Source organism: Sus scrofa, chromosome 9 (genome assembly GCF_054392235.1).
Source record: "Sus scrofa isolate SSC_HxYL_T2T_F1_AM1 chromosome 9, Sscrofa_HxYL_maternal_Yorkshire_Landrace_v2.0, whole genome shotgun sequence".
NCBI classification, from domain to species: Eukaryota; Metazoa; Chordata; class Mammalia; order Artiodactyla; family Suidae; genus Sus; species Sus scrofa.
This window is the reverse complement of record NC_139391.1, coordinates 137268332-137283845: the sequence shown is the minus strand read 5'-3', so window position 1 is coordinate 137283845 and position 15514 is coordinate 137268332. Positions and strand designations below refer to the sequence as shown.

Below are 15514 nucleotides of genomic sequence, written 5' to 3'. Positions count from 1 at the left end.
GAGCTGCGTCTGTGACTCACACTACAGCTCACAGCAACGCTGGACCTTTGATCTGCTGAGCGAGGCCAGGGATTGAACCTGCGACCTCATGGATGCTCGTCATATTCCTTTCTCCTGAGCCATGATGGGAACTCTATTGCGATAGGATTTTTCGGGTTTCATTCCTCCCGTGAAGTCCAGATCTTGGGGCAGAGGGTGGAAGAAGTCAGAAAAGAATGGGGGCTGCCATGCATCTGTATGGCTGTGGAAGGGCTTGAGCGTCAGCCAGACGGCGACCCAGCAGGTCTGTGGACGAACGGCGGGGGCTCAGGACCGAGGGTGGGAGCAAAGCGGGTTACGCGGCTGGGAGGATGTGGGTGTGCTTAGGTATGTCTAGAATTAGTGAAGACTTACAAATGACCCAAACCCACCAAGAAGGCTTTTTAGCCATGGAAGAGGAGGAATGTGGTTTCTGGCAGAGCCACACGATACCCATTTGAGGTCCTTCCTGGACCTCAAAGAGCATGATCTTGGGAGTATCCGGTTGAAAGACAAGGACCAGGAGTGTTCTGAGGGGAGGTTCGTGGCAATCTCCAAGACCGCCGTCCTACCCCACATGTGTTTTGAGGAGCAGGAAGGATGTGTGTGTTTCATGGCGAAGCGACATGAAGGATGGCTATGGAACATCTTGGAAGAGAGAGAGAGAGGCCCGGAGTTGCTGGAGAGCGTGGCAGGTCAGCACAGGAGTTCCTAACACAGAGGGGAACCTGCACAGGTCCCCTGGCTTTTCCCTTCTTTCGTCCTGCCTTTCCCCAAACTCCTGTATCCCACCTTCCCGCATCTCCTTTAGGTCTTGACTCCGAGGTCACCTTCAAAATGAGGCTCACCCTGACCATCCCCACCCATCGCCCTTCTTTCTTTTTGTTCTGATGCTGACTGTCCTCCAACAGACCACGTGGCCTCCTTACGCATCACGCGCACGGATCATTCTGTCTCTCCCTGTTGGAACAGAAGCTCCGTGTTTGTCTGTGCTGTTCACCGATGTATTCCAGGGGGCAAAACCATGCCTGGCACCTAGTAGGGCTTCAGTGTTTTTTTTTTTTTTTTTTTTTGTTCAATGGACGAATGAAATGACTAAGAGAGAAAACATTCACAAATTGCGACGAAGCCAAAGTAGGGTCCCGGAGGAATCCCACGGTCATTCTCTTTGGTGTAAGAGAAAAAGGGAATTTCCAAAAGTGGGCAACAGAAGCAATGCTTTTCTGCATAGGGTACAATAAATTCTGTCAACTGAAATATTGTAAGTAGTGGGTTTTCCACCAGAGCTTGTTCATTCAAGATTCCATCTCTTTGATAAAAAAAAAAAGGCATTATTTCGCTATTATTCATTTCTGGTACAATTGAACTTGAATGCAGTATAAGTTATTTCTTTCAAATATGACAGTTTTGCAAAAGGCTGTATTGGTGGCAGTAATAATTTCTGCTGGCGCTTAAGAGCCAAGGGTTGGGGAGTGAGGAGACTGGCCAGACTGGAGGGGAGGTTGTGGATGGGCAGAAGAAATCTGGGGCCAGGGCTGCACTGGGATTTTTTTTTTTTTTAGGGCTGAAGGTGTGGCATGTGCAAGTTCCCAGGCTAGGGGCTGAATTAGAGCTGTAGCTGCAGGCCAATACCACAGCCACAGCCATGCCAGATCTGAGCTGCATCTGTGATCTATACCACAGCTCACAGCAGTGCTGGATCCTCAACCCACTGAGCGAGGCCAGGCATTGAACCTGCGTTCGCATGGATACTAGTTGGTTGCATTTCCACTGAGCCATGATGGGAACTCCCTGCACTGGGATTCTTAGGAGGAATGACTAAGGACTCCCTCAGAGGCCCTGTCAATTGAACTACATAATTGTTCTGCATATTTAACTACAGAAATGTTGAGTAAACATCGATGAAAGTCTTCATGCAAGAGAAGCAGGTCCCACTGGGGAGCTTACCAGGTATTCCTTGACTGGTGTTTATAATTGTCCCTGTAGCATTACTGTGTTTGTTTTCAGCCTCCCCAAGTTTTTGGACCATTCCTCTTGACCACGGTCATCTTTTGTAAGGGTCTCTGTCCACTCCACAGCAGCTGGGGTTCCGTGTAGCCCTGCAGACTGTCAGCTTTCCTGCTTCAATTTCTTACGTGGAGCTCATAAAGCTGAGGTTGCAGGTCATGCTTCCTCCTTGCTGACTCATCTGGAAAATCCAGGGCAACTGCTTCTGACCGTAAGAATCAGAACGCACCCCTCTGCAGTTGCTCCGTGGTTCACTGATCTCCAGTGGACGGTATGGTTTACAGCCCCCCTTGTGCCCCCTCTTAATCTGAACTGGGATGATGTGGGGACCAGCGAAAACAACAGTCACTCTCCATGAGCTTGAAAGCCCTGCTCCCATGTAAAAGCCTTCTCATGTTTTTGTCCTTCCACAGTCTCTAATTTTCAATATAAAGTATATTTGGAAAGTAGGTTTTTTCTCTCGCATATGTGATCTTCTTAACCAGGGAGGAATAGTATTGGTTCAGGGATTCAGTTCTTGAAGGAGCACCCTCTGCACTGCCACGCCCAGTATCTGTAGAAACACACACTCATGTCGACAGAAGACGTGGCCCTGAGGAGCCATATTTGCCTTCTCTCTGAAAGTTCTGTGATGACGGGCCTCAAACGCCACTAGCCTTCTGTTTCAGCGGCCACTCTGTAGGCAGAAATGTCCGTTTTGGGTGACAGTTGAGAAGCTCTCCCCTTCAGACCACGAGCGTGTTTGAAAATGGAAAATCTGAGTTGTTTTTCTGGAGGTATGTTGCTGCTTTTCATTTAAAGGCTTTTCAATCAAATGGGTTAATTTTAACTACAAAGATGATCTCATACTTTCTATTCATTCCACAGAGGTATAAATCTGTTCTACAGCCTTACTGCCTTATTAAGTTATTCTTTCATACTAATTTTAAGCTGACTGCCACTAGTCTTTTCCTAAAATTGACAAAAAGACTCGTGGCTAATGCCAGTTTTAAACACATTCTCTCATTACTCAGACACAGAAAACATACTACGCTGCCTTCCTCTAAGCAGAAGGACCTTGATATCAGCCCTGCAAAAGACATAAAAAAAGGCGGGGGGGGAATCACAGCTCCACTCACCTGAATAGACATATCAATATAAGAAACCAAATATTAGTAGTTCAAAGGCAGAGGTATTTTAACAAAGATAGAAAATGGGATTTTTCAGGTGGGATTTCCATGGTTTGAGGAGGACAAAGTCACTGGCTCTTTGGGAGCTAGCTGGGAGTGTTTTGAGAAGGGACAGTGCCAACAGTTTAGTGTGGTGAACATTTGGCAGAGAACGTACGGGGCAGGGGAGTCTATCTGGTGATCCTCAGAGAGATTTGGGGTGGGGTCTTCAGGCTGAGGGTTTGGAGGGTGTGCCTCTCTCTAAAAGGCTAGGGGACTCTTTCCCTGCCACCACAGTGTCTAGAGAAAGATGACCAGTTTCCAGAGTACAGAATGGATTTTGTGATGGAAGACTTGACTTCTGCCCATTGTCATCCAGGACTTGGTCAGGGTTGCTCAAACACTTGTTCTGATCTGAGGTAGTGAGACTTTGAGAGTCAAAGTTAAACCACACAATCACTAACCCACATGGCCAGCTCCCCAGTGAATCCACATTAATGGCTCATCCAGGTGTGGTCAGCTGCAGGAAGGCTGATACTTTTTAGAGACCTCATGTGAATTCGTTTGAACATTTTTTTTTTTTTTTGGTCTTTTTGCCTTTTCTAGGGCCACTCCTGAGGCTTATGGAGGTTCCCAGGTTAGGGGTCGAATCGGAGCTGTAGCTGCCAGTCTATACTGCAGCCACAGCAACGGGGGATCCGAGCCGCGTCTGCGACCTACACCCCAGCTCACGGCAACACCGGATCCTTAACCCACTGAGTGAGGCCAGGGATCAAACCCGCAACCTCATGGTTCCTAGTCGGATTCGTTAACCACTGAGCCACAACAGGAACTCCTGAACATGTTTTAACATTCAGAAATTAGTTGCATTTCTGTGTACTCACAATGAAATATTAGAAAAGGAATATAAAAATACAATACCTTTTAAAATCACACCCCCAAAATTAAATACCTACGCATAAATGTGACTAAAGAGGTCAAAGACTTTTATGCTGAGAACTATAAAGCATTAATCAATTAGAGGAATTTAGGAGGATTTAAAGAAAAATGGAAAGATAGTCCATGCTCCTGGATTGGGAGAATTAATGTCATAAAAGCGGCCATACTGCCAGAGCAATCTACAGATTCAGTGCAATCCCTGTCAACTTAGCCATGACATATTTCACAGAACTAGAGCAAACAATCCAAAAATTTATGTGGAACCGTAAAAGACGCAGAATTGCCAATGCAACCTGAGAAAAACAAAAATAAACAAACAAACAAAAACCACCAATCAGGAGGTATAACTCTCCCAGACTTCAGGCAGTCTTACAAAGCTACAGTCATCAAGACAGTGTGGTACTGGTCAAAAACGGGCACACAGACCAATGGAACAGAATAGAGAACCCAGAAGTAAATCCAGACACTTATGGTCAATTAATCTTCAAAAAAGGAGGCAAAAATATAAAATGGGAAAAAGAGAGTCTCCTTAGCAAGTGGTGCTGGGAAAACTGGACAGCTGCATGTAAATCCATGAAACTAGAACACACTCTCACACCATGCACAAAAATAAACTTGAAATGGCTTAAAGACTTAAGCATAAGACACCATCAAACTCCCAGAAGAGAACATAGGCAAAACATTCTCTGACATCAACCATATAAAGGTTTTCTTTTCTTTTCTTTTCTTTTTTTTTTTTTTTTCGGTCTTTTGTCCTTTTAGGGCCACACCAGCAGCATATGGAGGTTCCCAGGATAGGGGTCTAACTGGAGCTATTGCTGCTGGCCTATGCCACAGCCATAGCAATGCCAGATCCTCAACCCCCTGAATGAGGCCAGGGATCAAACCCGCAACCTCATGGTTCCTAGTCCGATTCGTTTCTGCTGTACCACAACAGGAACTCCCCCACATTTTCTTAAGTCAGTCTTCCAAGGCAACAGAAATAAAAACTAAAATAAACCAATGGGACCTAATCAAACTGACAAGCTGTTGCACAGCAAAGGAAATCATTACAAAAAAAAAAAAAAAAAAAAAGACAACCTATGGAATGGAGAACATAGTTTCAAATGATGCAACTGACAAGGGCTTAATCTCAAAAATACAGAAACAACTTAACAGCAAAAACACTAACACCCAATTGAAAAATGGGCAGAAGACCTGAATAGACATTTCTCCAAACAAGATATACAAATGGCCAACAGGCAATGAAAAAATGCTCACCATCACTAATTATTAGAGAAATGCAAATCAAAACTACCACGAGATACCACCTCACACCAGTCAGAATGGCCATCATGAATAAGTCCACAAATAACAAATGCTGGAGGGGGTGTGGAGAAAAGGGAACCCTCCCACGCTGTTGGGAGTGTAAATTGATATAACCACAATGGAAAAGGGTATGGAGGGACCTCAGAAAACCAAATATAGAACTACAATATGACCCAAAAATCCCACTCCTGGGCATATATCTGGACAAAACTTTCATCAAAAAAGATGCATGCACCCTCTATGTTCATTGCAGCACTGTTCACAATAGCCAAAACATGGAAACAACCTAAATGTCCATCAACAGATGAGCAGATTAAGAAGTGGTACAGGACTTCCCACTATGGTACAGCAGAAATGACTCTGCCTAGTATCCATGAGGGTGTGGGTTTGGTCCCTGGCCTCGCTCAGTGGTTTGGGAATCTGCCATTGCCGTGAACTGTGGTGTAGGCCACAGATGCGGCTCAGTTCCCACATTGCTGTGGCTGTGCAATAGGCCGGCAGCTATAGCTCCGATTTGACCCTAGCCTGGGAACTTCCACATACCACAGATGCAGCCCTAAAAAGGAAAAAAAAAAAAAAGTGGTACATATACACAATGGAATACTACTCAGTCATAAAAAGAAAAAAATAATGCCATTTGCAGCAATATGGATGGAACTAGAGACTCATACAAAGTGAAGTCAGAAAGAGAAAGACAAATACCGTATGATATCACTTATATCTGGAATCTAATATATGGCACAAATGAACCTTTCCACAGAAGAGAAACAAACTCATGGACATGGAGAACAAACTTTGGTTGCCAAGGGGGAGGTGGAGGGAGTGGGATGGACTGGGAGTTTGGGGTCAGTAAATGCAAACTATTGCATTTGGGGTGGATAAGCAATGAGTCTGCTGCATAGCACAGGGAACTATATCTAATCACTTGTGATGGAGCATGATGGAGGATAATGTGAGAAAAAGAATGTGTATGTGTATATATATATACATACACAGTCATACATATATATGTATATGCATGACTGGGTCACTTTGCTGTATAGTGTAAATTTACAGAGCATTGTAAATCGAAAAAGTAAAAATCTTAAAAAGAATGCGCATCTCTTCAATCATGCTTTTAGTTAATTAAAGAGGGGCTCAGCAGAAAGTTCTGGATGCTTATCCCATATCATTTCCAGCTCTTTGCCCCCAGTGGTCTATAGTGCTGTTTCTTTGGGAAGGTTATTCCATCACTTACTGTTATTTCAAATCAGCCAACTGGGCTTATCTGCAGGAGATTGTTGGGCTTCACCCCACAGGCCTGTAATAAGGGGGTGCTTGCCCATCTTCAAGACTGAAGAAGGAGCCTGGAGTCAGCAACAGAGACACGAATGGTTTAATGGATGGGGGCGCTTAAACGGCCGAAGCGAGGTCCTGGTGCAACGCCGCACCGTGTGCAGTGGACGGACGGTGGGCAGGACATGGTGGCTGTTTCCAGTCCTGGAGGGAAGGGGAGGTGGCCAGTTATAGGGGGAATTGCGTCTGGTTGGCTCATTAGTTACCAGGGAAACCAGCAAGGAGCACATCCCTCTCCACCCCTTTGATAAGCTGTCACTAGCTTGGGCCTGGGGCACGTGCGTCAGAAGGTGAGTCCTGTGCTTAGGGTGTTGGTAAAACAGGCACTGGTTGAGCAGAGGATGCACGGAGAGCAGGAGAACAGCCATCTCAAGTAGCCTGGCCACACAGGGACATAGTCCTTAAACATTTTCCCTGCCCTGACAGAGAGCCTCTGCTCACCACCGAGGAATAAAGAATCAAAGACTCTTTTGAGCCCATTTTAGAAAGAACAGCAGCTTGACTGAAGTCCACGAGGAATCTGAAACACACCATTTTGAAATCTGGTAACCAGTCACGAGGCTCCTGGTGTGGCGCAGGTTTGGCATGTGAGCTTGGCTCCCTGGGGTCTGATGAGGGAGCTGGACGCCAGCTCATAGGCTGCAAGGCCTGCAGGTATCATTGGGCCTCAAAGAAGAAGTGATGGGCTGAGTGAAGTTTTAGAAGAAGGGAGACAAAGAGACTGGTTCACTTAGAGCCAAACTGGCCTTTAACAATTTAAAGAAAGAAAATGTATCTCTGAGCATCTCGGAGAAACTTCAGTCACCTGCAGGTGCTCTGCCAGAGTCATGACCACAGGCTTAAATGAAGGGAGACGCGTCTCTACTGATTTTCCTGAACCAGCTTCTTTTGGTGTTGACACGCCCTTGCTTAGATGTGTTTCCCTGGAGAATTTTCTAGAGGAGAGCCCCTCCAGACATGGAAACCAAAGCTCAAACACCAAATCACCAAATCTGTTCATGTTCACCCAAGAGGTGGGATTCTGGCTGAATCCAGTGCCTCAAAAAAGTGCGCAGGTTTGCTATGCCTGCGTGTCCTCAGGCAAAAATCTTTAATGAGATGATTAGTCAAAACTAATGTTCTCATCGAGAGGATGAAACAGGACGCACTGACCTGAGAGCGGCATTACACTAGAAATTGAAGTGGAGGTCTGTGGCATTTAACCTGGGTGTCACGTCTTAATTTTTGTCAAGTTTAAGCTCCGTGACAGGGCAAGATGGCGGGGACTTTCATCTGCTGAGAAAATTTCACAGTCAGAATTTTCACTGTCTAGCTCGAAGAACACTGAAAATGTGACCTTCCAAGACTGATTTTTTTTTTTTTCACACCAGAGACAAAAATAATGCACTGCAGGGCGCACCAGGCAAAACCTAGATGTTCCCTAAAGAAAAAGCTGAAAGCAGCCAATGTGGGTTTACGCCTCACTATATATCATCTCATGTAAGCTGCCCAAAGATGCCATTTTTTGAAAATGAGGTTCAAGTCCTTGATTGACAGTGGGAAGTGATTGGAGGAGGTCGGTGATTTCTTCTGTGCTGCTGAATCCCCTGTGACCTCTTGGTCCACGCGGGTGCAAGGCTGGCTCAGGCCCCTGGCATCACTGTCAGCAGCGCTGTCGTCATCGCTCTGACCTGGCCTGCCCACCTCCTCCGTTCCCTCCCTGAGGCCAGGGGGGGTCCTTGCAGAAGGTGACTCTCTAGCCAGTCATTCCTTTGCTTCAAACTTCTTAAGGGTGCCTAGTGCCCTCAGGGTACCTCTGACCTGAAGGGTGGAAGGAGGGTGGAGGAAGAGGGTGTGAAGACCCGGCTTCCCCCTTGGGGCTCGGAGCCTCGCCCGCTGGTGTAGCACCTTCCTCAGCACCTCCCAGCTGAGACCCTTCGGCAAACCCTTATTCCTGCTCTGGCTTCTGCTGCCTCAACTGTGAGATGGAGAAGACAGTGCTCGTAAAACCCTGCCAGCACCGTGGTGAGGACTGAGTGAGTTCCAACACCCAGGAAACCTTCACTGCAGTGATGATGGTTCATATTCTGCTCCCACTTGGCCTCTGGCCCCCAGTCATACCTGCTGTTCACAGACACCTTCCCCGCCTCCATTCACATATTGGGACCTCTTTCTTCTGGTCTCTATTTATTTTTATAAGCTAATTGCTTCCTTGGTCTGGAATGGCCTCTCTCTCTCTCACACACACACAATCTTACACATCTGTCTACCTCCTCTACATTCACCAACTCCAGCCTCCAAAGCTCAGCTCAGGTCAAGGCTCCTTTACTCTGCTCAGCCTGCACAGAAATCCCTGTCTGCATCTTCCCAGGTCCCATTGCTCCATTGCTTCCTTTAATCCTCCCGTTGATCAATGATACAGGGAGGGCCTGTTTCCTTGTAGGTCTCTCCTCCTTGTGGAGGAGGGGTTATAGCTTGATCATTTCTGTATACTCACTGTCTGTACACTGCGGACTCACAAGTGCCAGATGCGCAGATGGATGGGTGGGTGGATGGATGGAGGTTACCCAGGGCATCTGATGTAGTGACAGGAAACTGCCCAAGGCAGCCCATTTGGTTCAGCCAAAATTGTACTAAATCCACCTGAAGATAGAGCCACTCTCTCATGTTCTCTAATCCATAGTAAACTTACTTGGTTCCCTGTGTTACCCATCCTCTCATCCTGGCTGATACCCTCTAAATATGTTCCCCTTTTGTCAATCTCTCTTTAAAGTAAGCACTTGAAGTTGAGAATGACCTTCATGGTGTGGTCTAGTGAGCACAAGGACACATTATCAATTCTTTTGTTCTTCTGTTAAAGTGGACAGATGTTAGCTAGCATTTCTTTTTTTTTTTTTTTTTTTTTTGCCTCACAACATTGTTGATCTGTTGAGCTCACTGCTAACTAGACCCCCCCAAATCTTTTTTCTTCTTGTCTTTTTAGGGCCGCACCTGCGACATATGGAGGTTCCCAGGCTAGAGGTCGAATTGGAGTTACAGCTACTGGCCTACACCACAGCCACAGCAATGCGGGATCCTTAACCCACTGAGTGAGGCCAGGGATCGAACCCCCAACCTCATGGTTACTAGTTGAATTTGTTTCCGCTGCACCACAATGGGAACTCCTAAACCCCCCATCCCAAATCTTAACATGCGTTTGTGAGACCACCTTGTCTGCATGCTGTACGTGCAGGGCTTCGTGGGCTGTAGTCAAGATGGGCTCCTCCCCTGAGTGAAATGGGAAGCCATTGCTGGGTTTAAGTAGAGGAGTGACGTGTCTTGGGTTTTTATAGAGTCACTCGGACTGCTCTATTGATAATGGCCTTTAGGAGAACCAGGGGAGCCTGTGAGGAAGCCATGGAAGTAGAGATGAGAAGTCATCAGCTTCTGGATATACTTTCAAAGATGGAGCTAACAGGGTTTGCTAATGCATTGGGTGGAGAGAGTCAAGGATGACTGCAGTGGATTTTGCTGTCGCAGCGGGAACAATGAAGTTGCCACTCACTGAGATGGGGAAGCCTGGGGGAGGAGCAGATATAAGGGAAGGTCAAGAGTTAGTTTTGCATGTGCTTTTTTTAGTTTGGGATAGACTTGTTTTAGATGTCCAAGCAGAGATGTTTTTAAAAAGCAGGGAGATTTGTGGCTCTGGAGACTAGGAGAGAGGTCTGAGTTGGAAATACCAATTTGGGAGTTTTTGGCATACAGAGAGCACTTAAAATTTGGACATAGGATAGACTGCCAAGAGAAAAGTCTACCTAGGGACAAGAAGAGGACCAAGGACCAGTGAACAGTGGCTCTCTTACCTGACAGGTTGGAGTCGGCAAAGGCATCTGAGAAGGAGCAGCCAGTTAGCTTGGCAGAGAACCAGGAGAGTATGGCATCCTGGATGACTCAATGGACATCAGGGAAAAGAAAATATAAATATAATATCATGGAGTTCCCTGGTGGAGTCGTGGTTAAGGACCTAGCCATGTCACTACTGTGACATGTTCAGTGCCCTGGCCTGGAAACTTTTGCATGTCGCAGGTGTGGCCAAAAAAATATAATATCCATATACATTCTATGTAACAGTTAAGATAAATATATAATAAATACTATACGAATTCAAATGTTTCAGTGTGTGTAGTGGATTACATCTAGGGAATCAGAAAGCCTGGGTGTTGACCTCAGTTCTGCTCTTCTAAGTTCTTTGACTCTTAAGCAATTTAAATAGCTTTTTTTGGAGTTCCCATATGGCATAGTGGAAACAAATCCAACTAGGAACCATGAGGACGCAGGTTCGATCCCTGGCCTTGCTCAGTGGGTTAAGGATCTAGCATTGCTGTGAGCTGTGGTGTAGGTCGCAGATGTGACCCAGATCTTGCGCTGCTGTGGCTAAAAAGACAAAAGACAAAAAAAAAAACAAAACTTTTTTTTTAATCAACACTTTTTTTTTTTGGTCTTTTTTTAGGGCCGCACCCTCAGCACATGGAAGTTCCCAGGTTAGGGGTCCAGTCAGAGCTACAGCTGCTGACGTACACCAGGGCTCACAGCAATGCTGGATCTTTAACCCACTGAGTTAAAGAGATCCCTGAGGCCAGGGATTGAACCCAAGTCCTCCTGGATACTAGTTGGGGTTGTTACCAACTGAGCCATGACGGGAACTCATGACACCGTAGCTGGCTTCCACAAGAGCACATGATCTGAGAGAGAGAACAAGAGAGCATCCCAAAGACAGAAGCCACAGTCTTTTTATAACCTACTCCCATCACTTCTGCCATGATTCGCATCTATTGTGTTAGCCACACAGACCAATCCTGGCACCGTGGGGGCTACACGAGGGTGCAATTATTGGAGCTGAGGGCCATCTTGGAGCCTGGCTGCCACGACCTCTCTATAGCTTCGTGAATGCCTGATTGAGATATGGTAGATTTCTTAATTGGGTCATGTGAAAAGATACTTAAGAAACACTGCTCTACAGTGTCTGTACGGAGTGCCTGGGGACAGAAGCCCATTTGGGAAGCTCTGCTGTTGATACTCTTTCATACACGTGGTTAATTTCCGGTGGCTTTCAGATCAGGAATGTGAACACCGGTAACTTTTACAGTGAAACATTACCATGAAAATCCACATGGGCTGCACGGGTCTGTTTATCCTTAAATGAGATGAGCCTGTGCCTGGGTCCTTCCCTGTCCCCCTGTCTGATCCCTGCACCACTTACCCATCTGGTCATCTGCCGACACGTCTGAACTGAGTGGGTTCTCACTTCCGATCTCTGGCTGTATATTATGCGCAACGGTATGGCTTGCTTCATGTTTCTGGTGGAATATAACTTCTGAGCTTGTGATAGTGGTTATACTTTGTGCCTTTATTATTTTTCTCCTGCTTGCTTATTGGCCTCTGGGTGTGGTCTGAGTAATGAGCTTGTGGGAAATGTTACTTGTAGATAAAGGGGTTTACCTGTGGATAATGATGTAAGTTTGTAATTAAACTCTTAAGTTGGGTAAAAAGGCTTATTACAAATGTATTACAATGTGCCCTATTTCAAGGACTCTTCTGGAATAATTATAGATATGGCTTTTAATATAATTTAGTATACCCTGCTGTGAAAAACAAATCTGTTTTAGCTTTCCTGGCTGATGTTTTTAAATTAGCATTAAGGGACTGAAAAAGAACGAATTATCTCTGAAGCACTAATAGGCTCTAAGCAGGCTAGGAAGTCTCTGCTTAAACAGTTAAGAGAGCAGCGGAAAGCAGAATACGAGATAAAAGCATATGGCCACTGGTGTTTAAGTTAAAACTGTGGGAGTTTCAAATGGGGTAGTTTCTTGGGGGTGACAAGAGAGCTGTTTTACAAGAAGCCTCCTGGTGTGCTCCTTAGCATTTGTGCTTCAAAATGTTCGTGCTGCTTGTCAGCCCTGCAGCCACAGGTCTTGGTCTGAACCCGAACGGGGGCCTCGCCCCATCCCCACACAATGACCTGAGGCGTATCTCTTGCCTCCACTGGTCTAGCAAGCCTGCCTTGTTCTGATGGCTTTCTTGAGCAATTATTAACTTATAGTGATCTCTCAAAGCTCCCCAGGCCCCACTCTGTGGTCCCCCGACCCCGGGGGCCCCCCACAACCACCATGCAACTCTCCTACTCCATCCCTATCATTTGTATGATATGCTAATGTCAAATTATCTGTTAATGTCAAATTCCTAATTTATCCCTCCCCCCAATTAAATTCTTTATTCTCTTCAATGGGTTTATGTTTAGAAGAAGAAGGTTTGTGGTATAACATTCATGTGATGCTACTTTTTCTCATTTCTTAAATGTAGTAAATTTTAATTTTCCCTGAAATATCTGTGAACTTTAAAATGTTGAAAACTATTTATAATATAATTTCTTTTTTTTTTTTTTTTTTTTTTTTTTTTTTTGTCTTTTTGCCATTTCTTGGGCCGCTCCCGTGGCATATGGAGGTTCCCAGGCTAGGGGTCTAATCGGAGCTGTAGCTGCCAGCCTACGCCAGAGCCACAGCAACATGGGATCCAAGCCGAGTCTGCAACCTACACCACAGCTCACGGCAACGCCGGATCGTTAACCCACTGAGCAAGGGCAGGGATTGAACCCACAACCTCATGGTTCCTAGTCAGATTCATTAACCACTGCACCACGACGGGAACTCCGTAATTTCTATATCTTTTTTTTTTTTTTTTTTTTTTAAGTTTCTGGCTGCACCTGTGGCATGGGAAAGTCCCCAGGCCAGGGACTGATTCCAAGCCACAGTTGTGGCAACGCCCGATCCTTTAACCCACTGTGCTGGGCCGGACACTGACCCTGCACCTCTGCAGTGGCCCGAGCAAATTCTTAAGCCGCTGTGCCATAGCAGGAACTCCCTATAATTTCTACTTCTGGAAGTAAGGTCTTTTTTTTCCTTTGAAGCCTATCATTTTCGGTGCCATCTAATGGGAGGACTTAATTTTCATAACGTAGATGTGGCCCTCTGACCGCATGAGTGAGCAGGTTGAGGACAGCTGAGCTAGAGAACTTTGAAGGTCTCTGGAGGTTCAAACCTGTGTACCTCCCCGAGGCCCAGAGCCCTGGTAGACCAGGCAGGAACATCCGTCAGCCGTATGAAGTGCCTTTCTCTCTGTCCCTGTTTCCAAACCACGTCTGGGCCCGCTCACCCATGTGCAGCAAAGCCAGTCAACTGACCGGGGTTGTGGTGAAGGCAGGTGCCACGTTGCTTGTGAGGTGCCAGACAAGGAGTCAGGAAAGCCAGGGCTCAAAATGCCTGAACTCCTCAGTGGGTTTCAACAAAGCGTTTTTAGAGGCCATGACCAGCTCCTGCATGTTCCCCGACTAGTTGATGGCCAGGCGCCAGGGTGGAGCCACGGCGTTAAGATAATCAGTCCTCAGACTCCAGTGGGTCCGGGGCCGTATACTCGTGGTTATCAGGGAGGTAAAGGCTTCCATTTGGTGGGGTTTTGCATCTGTGAACCAACTCGGGAAATGTGCATTAGATATTGTTAGCTAAATACTCCAGAGAGGACCTCAAGCAGAGGTTATGGGGGGGGGGGGCACTGTCCCTACTGGGAAGGCCCCATAGGGTCCTGCTTGGCCTCACCCAGAACCCGGTCTGAACAAAGGACCGTTAATGAAGTTGCTGGGCTTGACCCATGGACCTGGCTTCAGCATAATCACTCTGCAAAACAAAGGCGAATGTTTGCATGATGGTTTATGAAAAGCCAGAGCTCTCCGCCTGGCTGTCGCTTGATATTTGCCTTGCGGGCTGTGCCACGCACTCTCCGTGCACAGGGTCCTGTCTGGTTCTGGTGAGACTGGCTGTGTCACGCCGCGTCAGGCCTCAGGTCTGGCCCGAGACCCAGCCCTGCAGAGCTCCACCTGCTTCTGCACCCCACTGGGCTACACTCCGAATTCCCTCCACTTACAGCTGCCGGACGGCCATGTGGTTCTTCTCCCGGTGACACATTGCTGCTGTATAACCTCTTTTACTTTTTCTTCTGAAGTTCATTAAGAAGCATTAGGTAGAAATTGACAGAAGGAAAAATAGCCATATTCATTTTGATTAGCTGGATCCCTTTACATGCAAGAGATGCCTAAGGAGAGCCTGAGAAATTTTGCTAGTAATTAGGGAGCATAGGAGAGGCAGCAAAGGTTTGGGACCCGTTGCTTTAAAACCCTGGAATGCTGCTTATATCTTAGACAGTCAAGCAGGGAATAAATACCAATAGGGCATTCTTCTCAAGGCTCCCATATATAATTAGAATGAAAAGAAAACCAAACTAAAGAGAGAAAGCATATCAATTAGTGAGCATGACACTAATATCAAAGTTATTTTTGATATTTATTATCATTTTTAGGTGTAATCATCAGGTTTGTGAATGCCAATTATGGTGACGCATCTTTAGTTTCCATGTAAAAAGGGGAAGAACCTGCGTACCTCACCCAATTGAACGCACTCGCGTCTTATTTCTGTCTTTTCAAACCTGTTGGCCTCAGATTAATAATAGTAGCTGAACCAGACATTCGACCGTTCTGAGGGTGAAACTAGATGGTTGAAGTGAGATCACATGGTGCAGTTTTTCAACCATAATGAACAGCTTCATGAAGCACGTAGCATGAGTATCTGATTAAAATCTCATTCCAATGAACAGCGTGTCTCTTGTGGACACAACATCACAGAGATTTTAATCAGATGATTGATGATAAATATACGTGTACAGAGAAGACTTTCTCCAGCTTCTAAGATGTGTTA

At 46.1% G+C, this 15514-nt stretch overlaps 1 protein-coding gene across 50 annotated transcripts in view; it reads left to right on the top strand.

Moving 5' to 3' along the window:
- Nucleotides 1-15514, top strand: part of HHAT (hedgehog acyltransferase) — a 322109-nt gene that overhangs the window by 162098 nt on the left and 144497 nt on the right. The gene's annotated exons all lie outside the window — the stretch shown is intronic.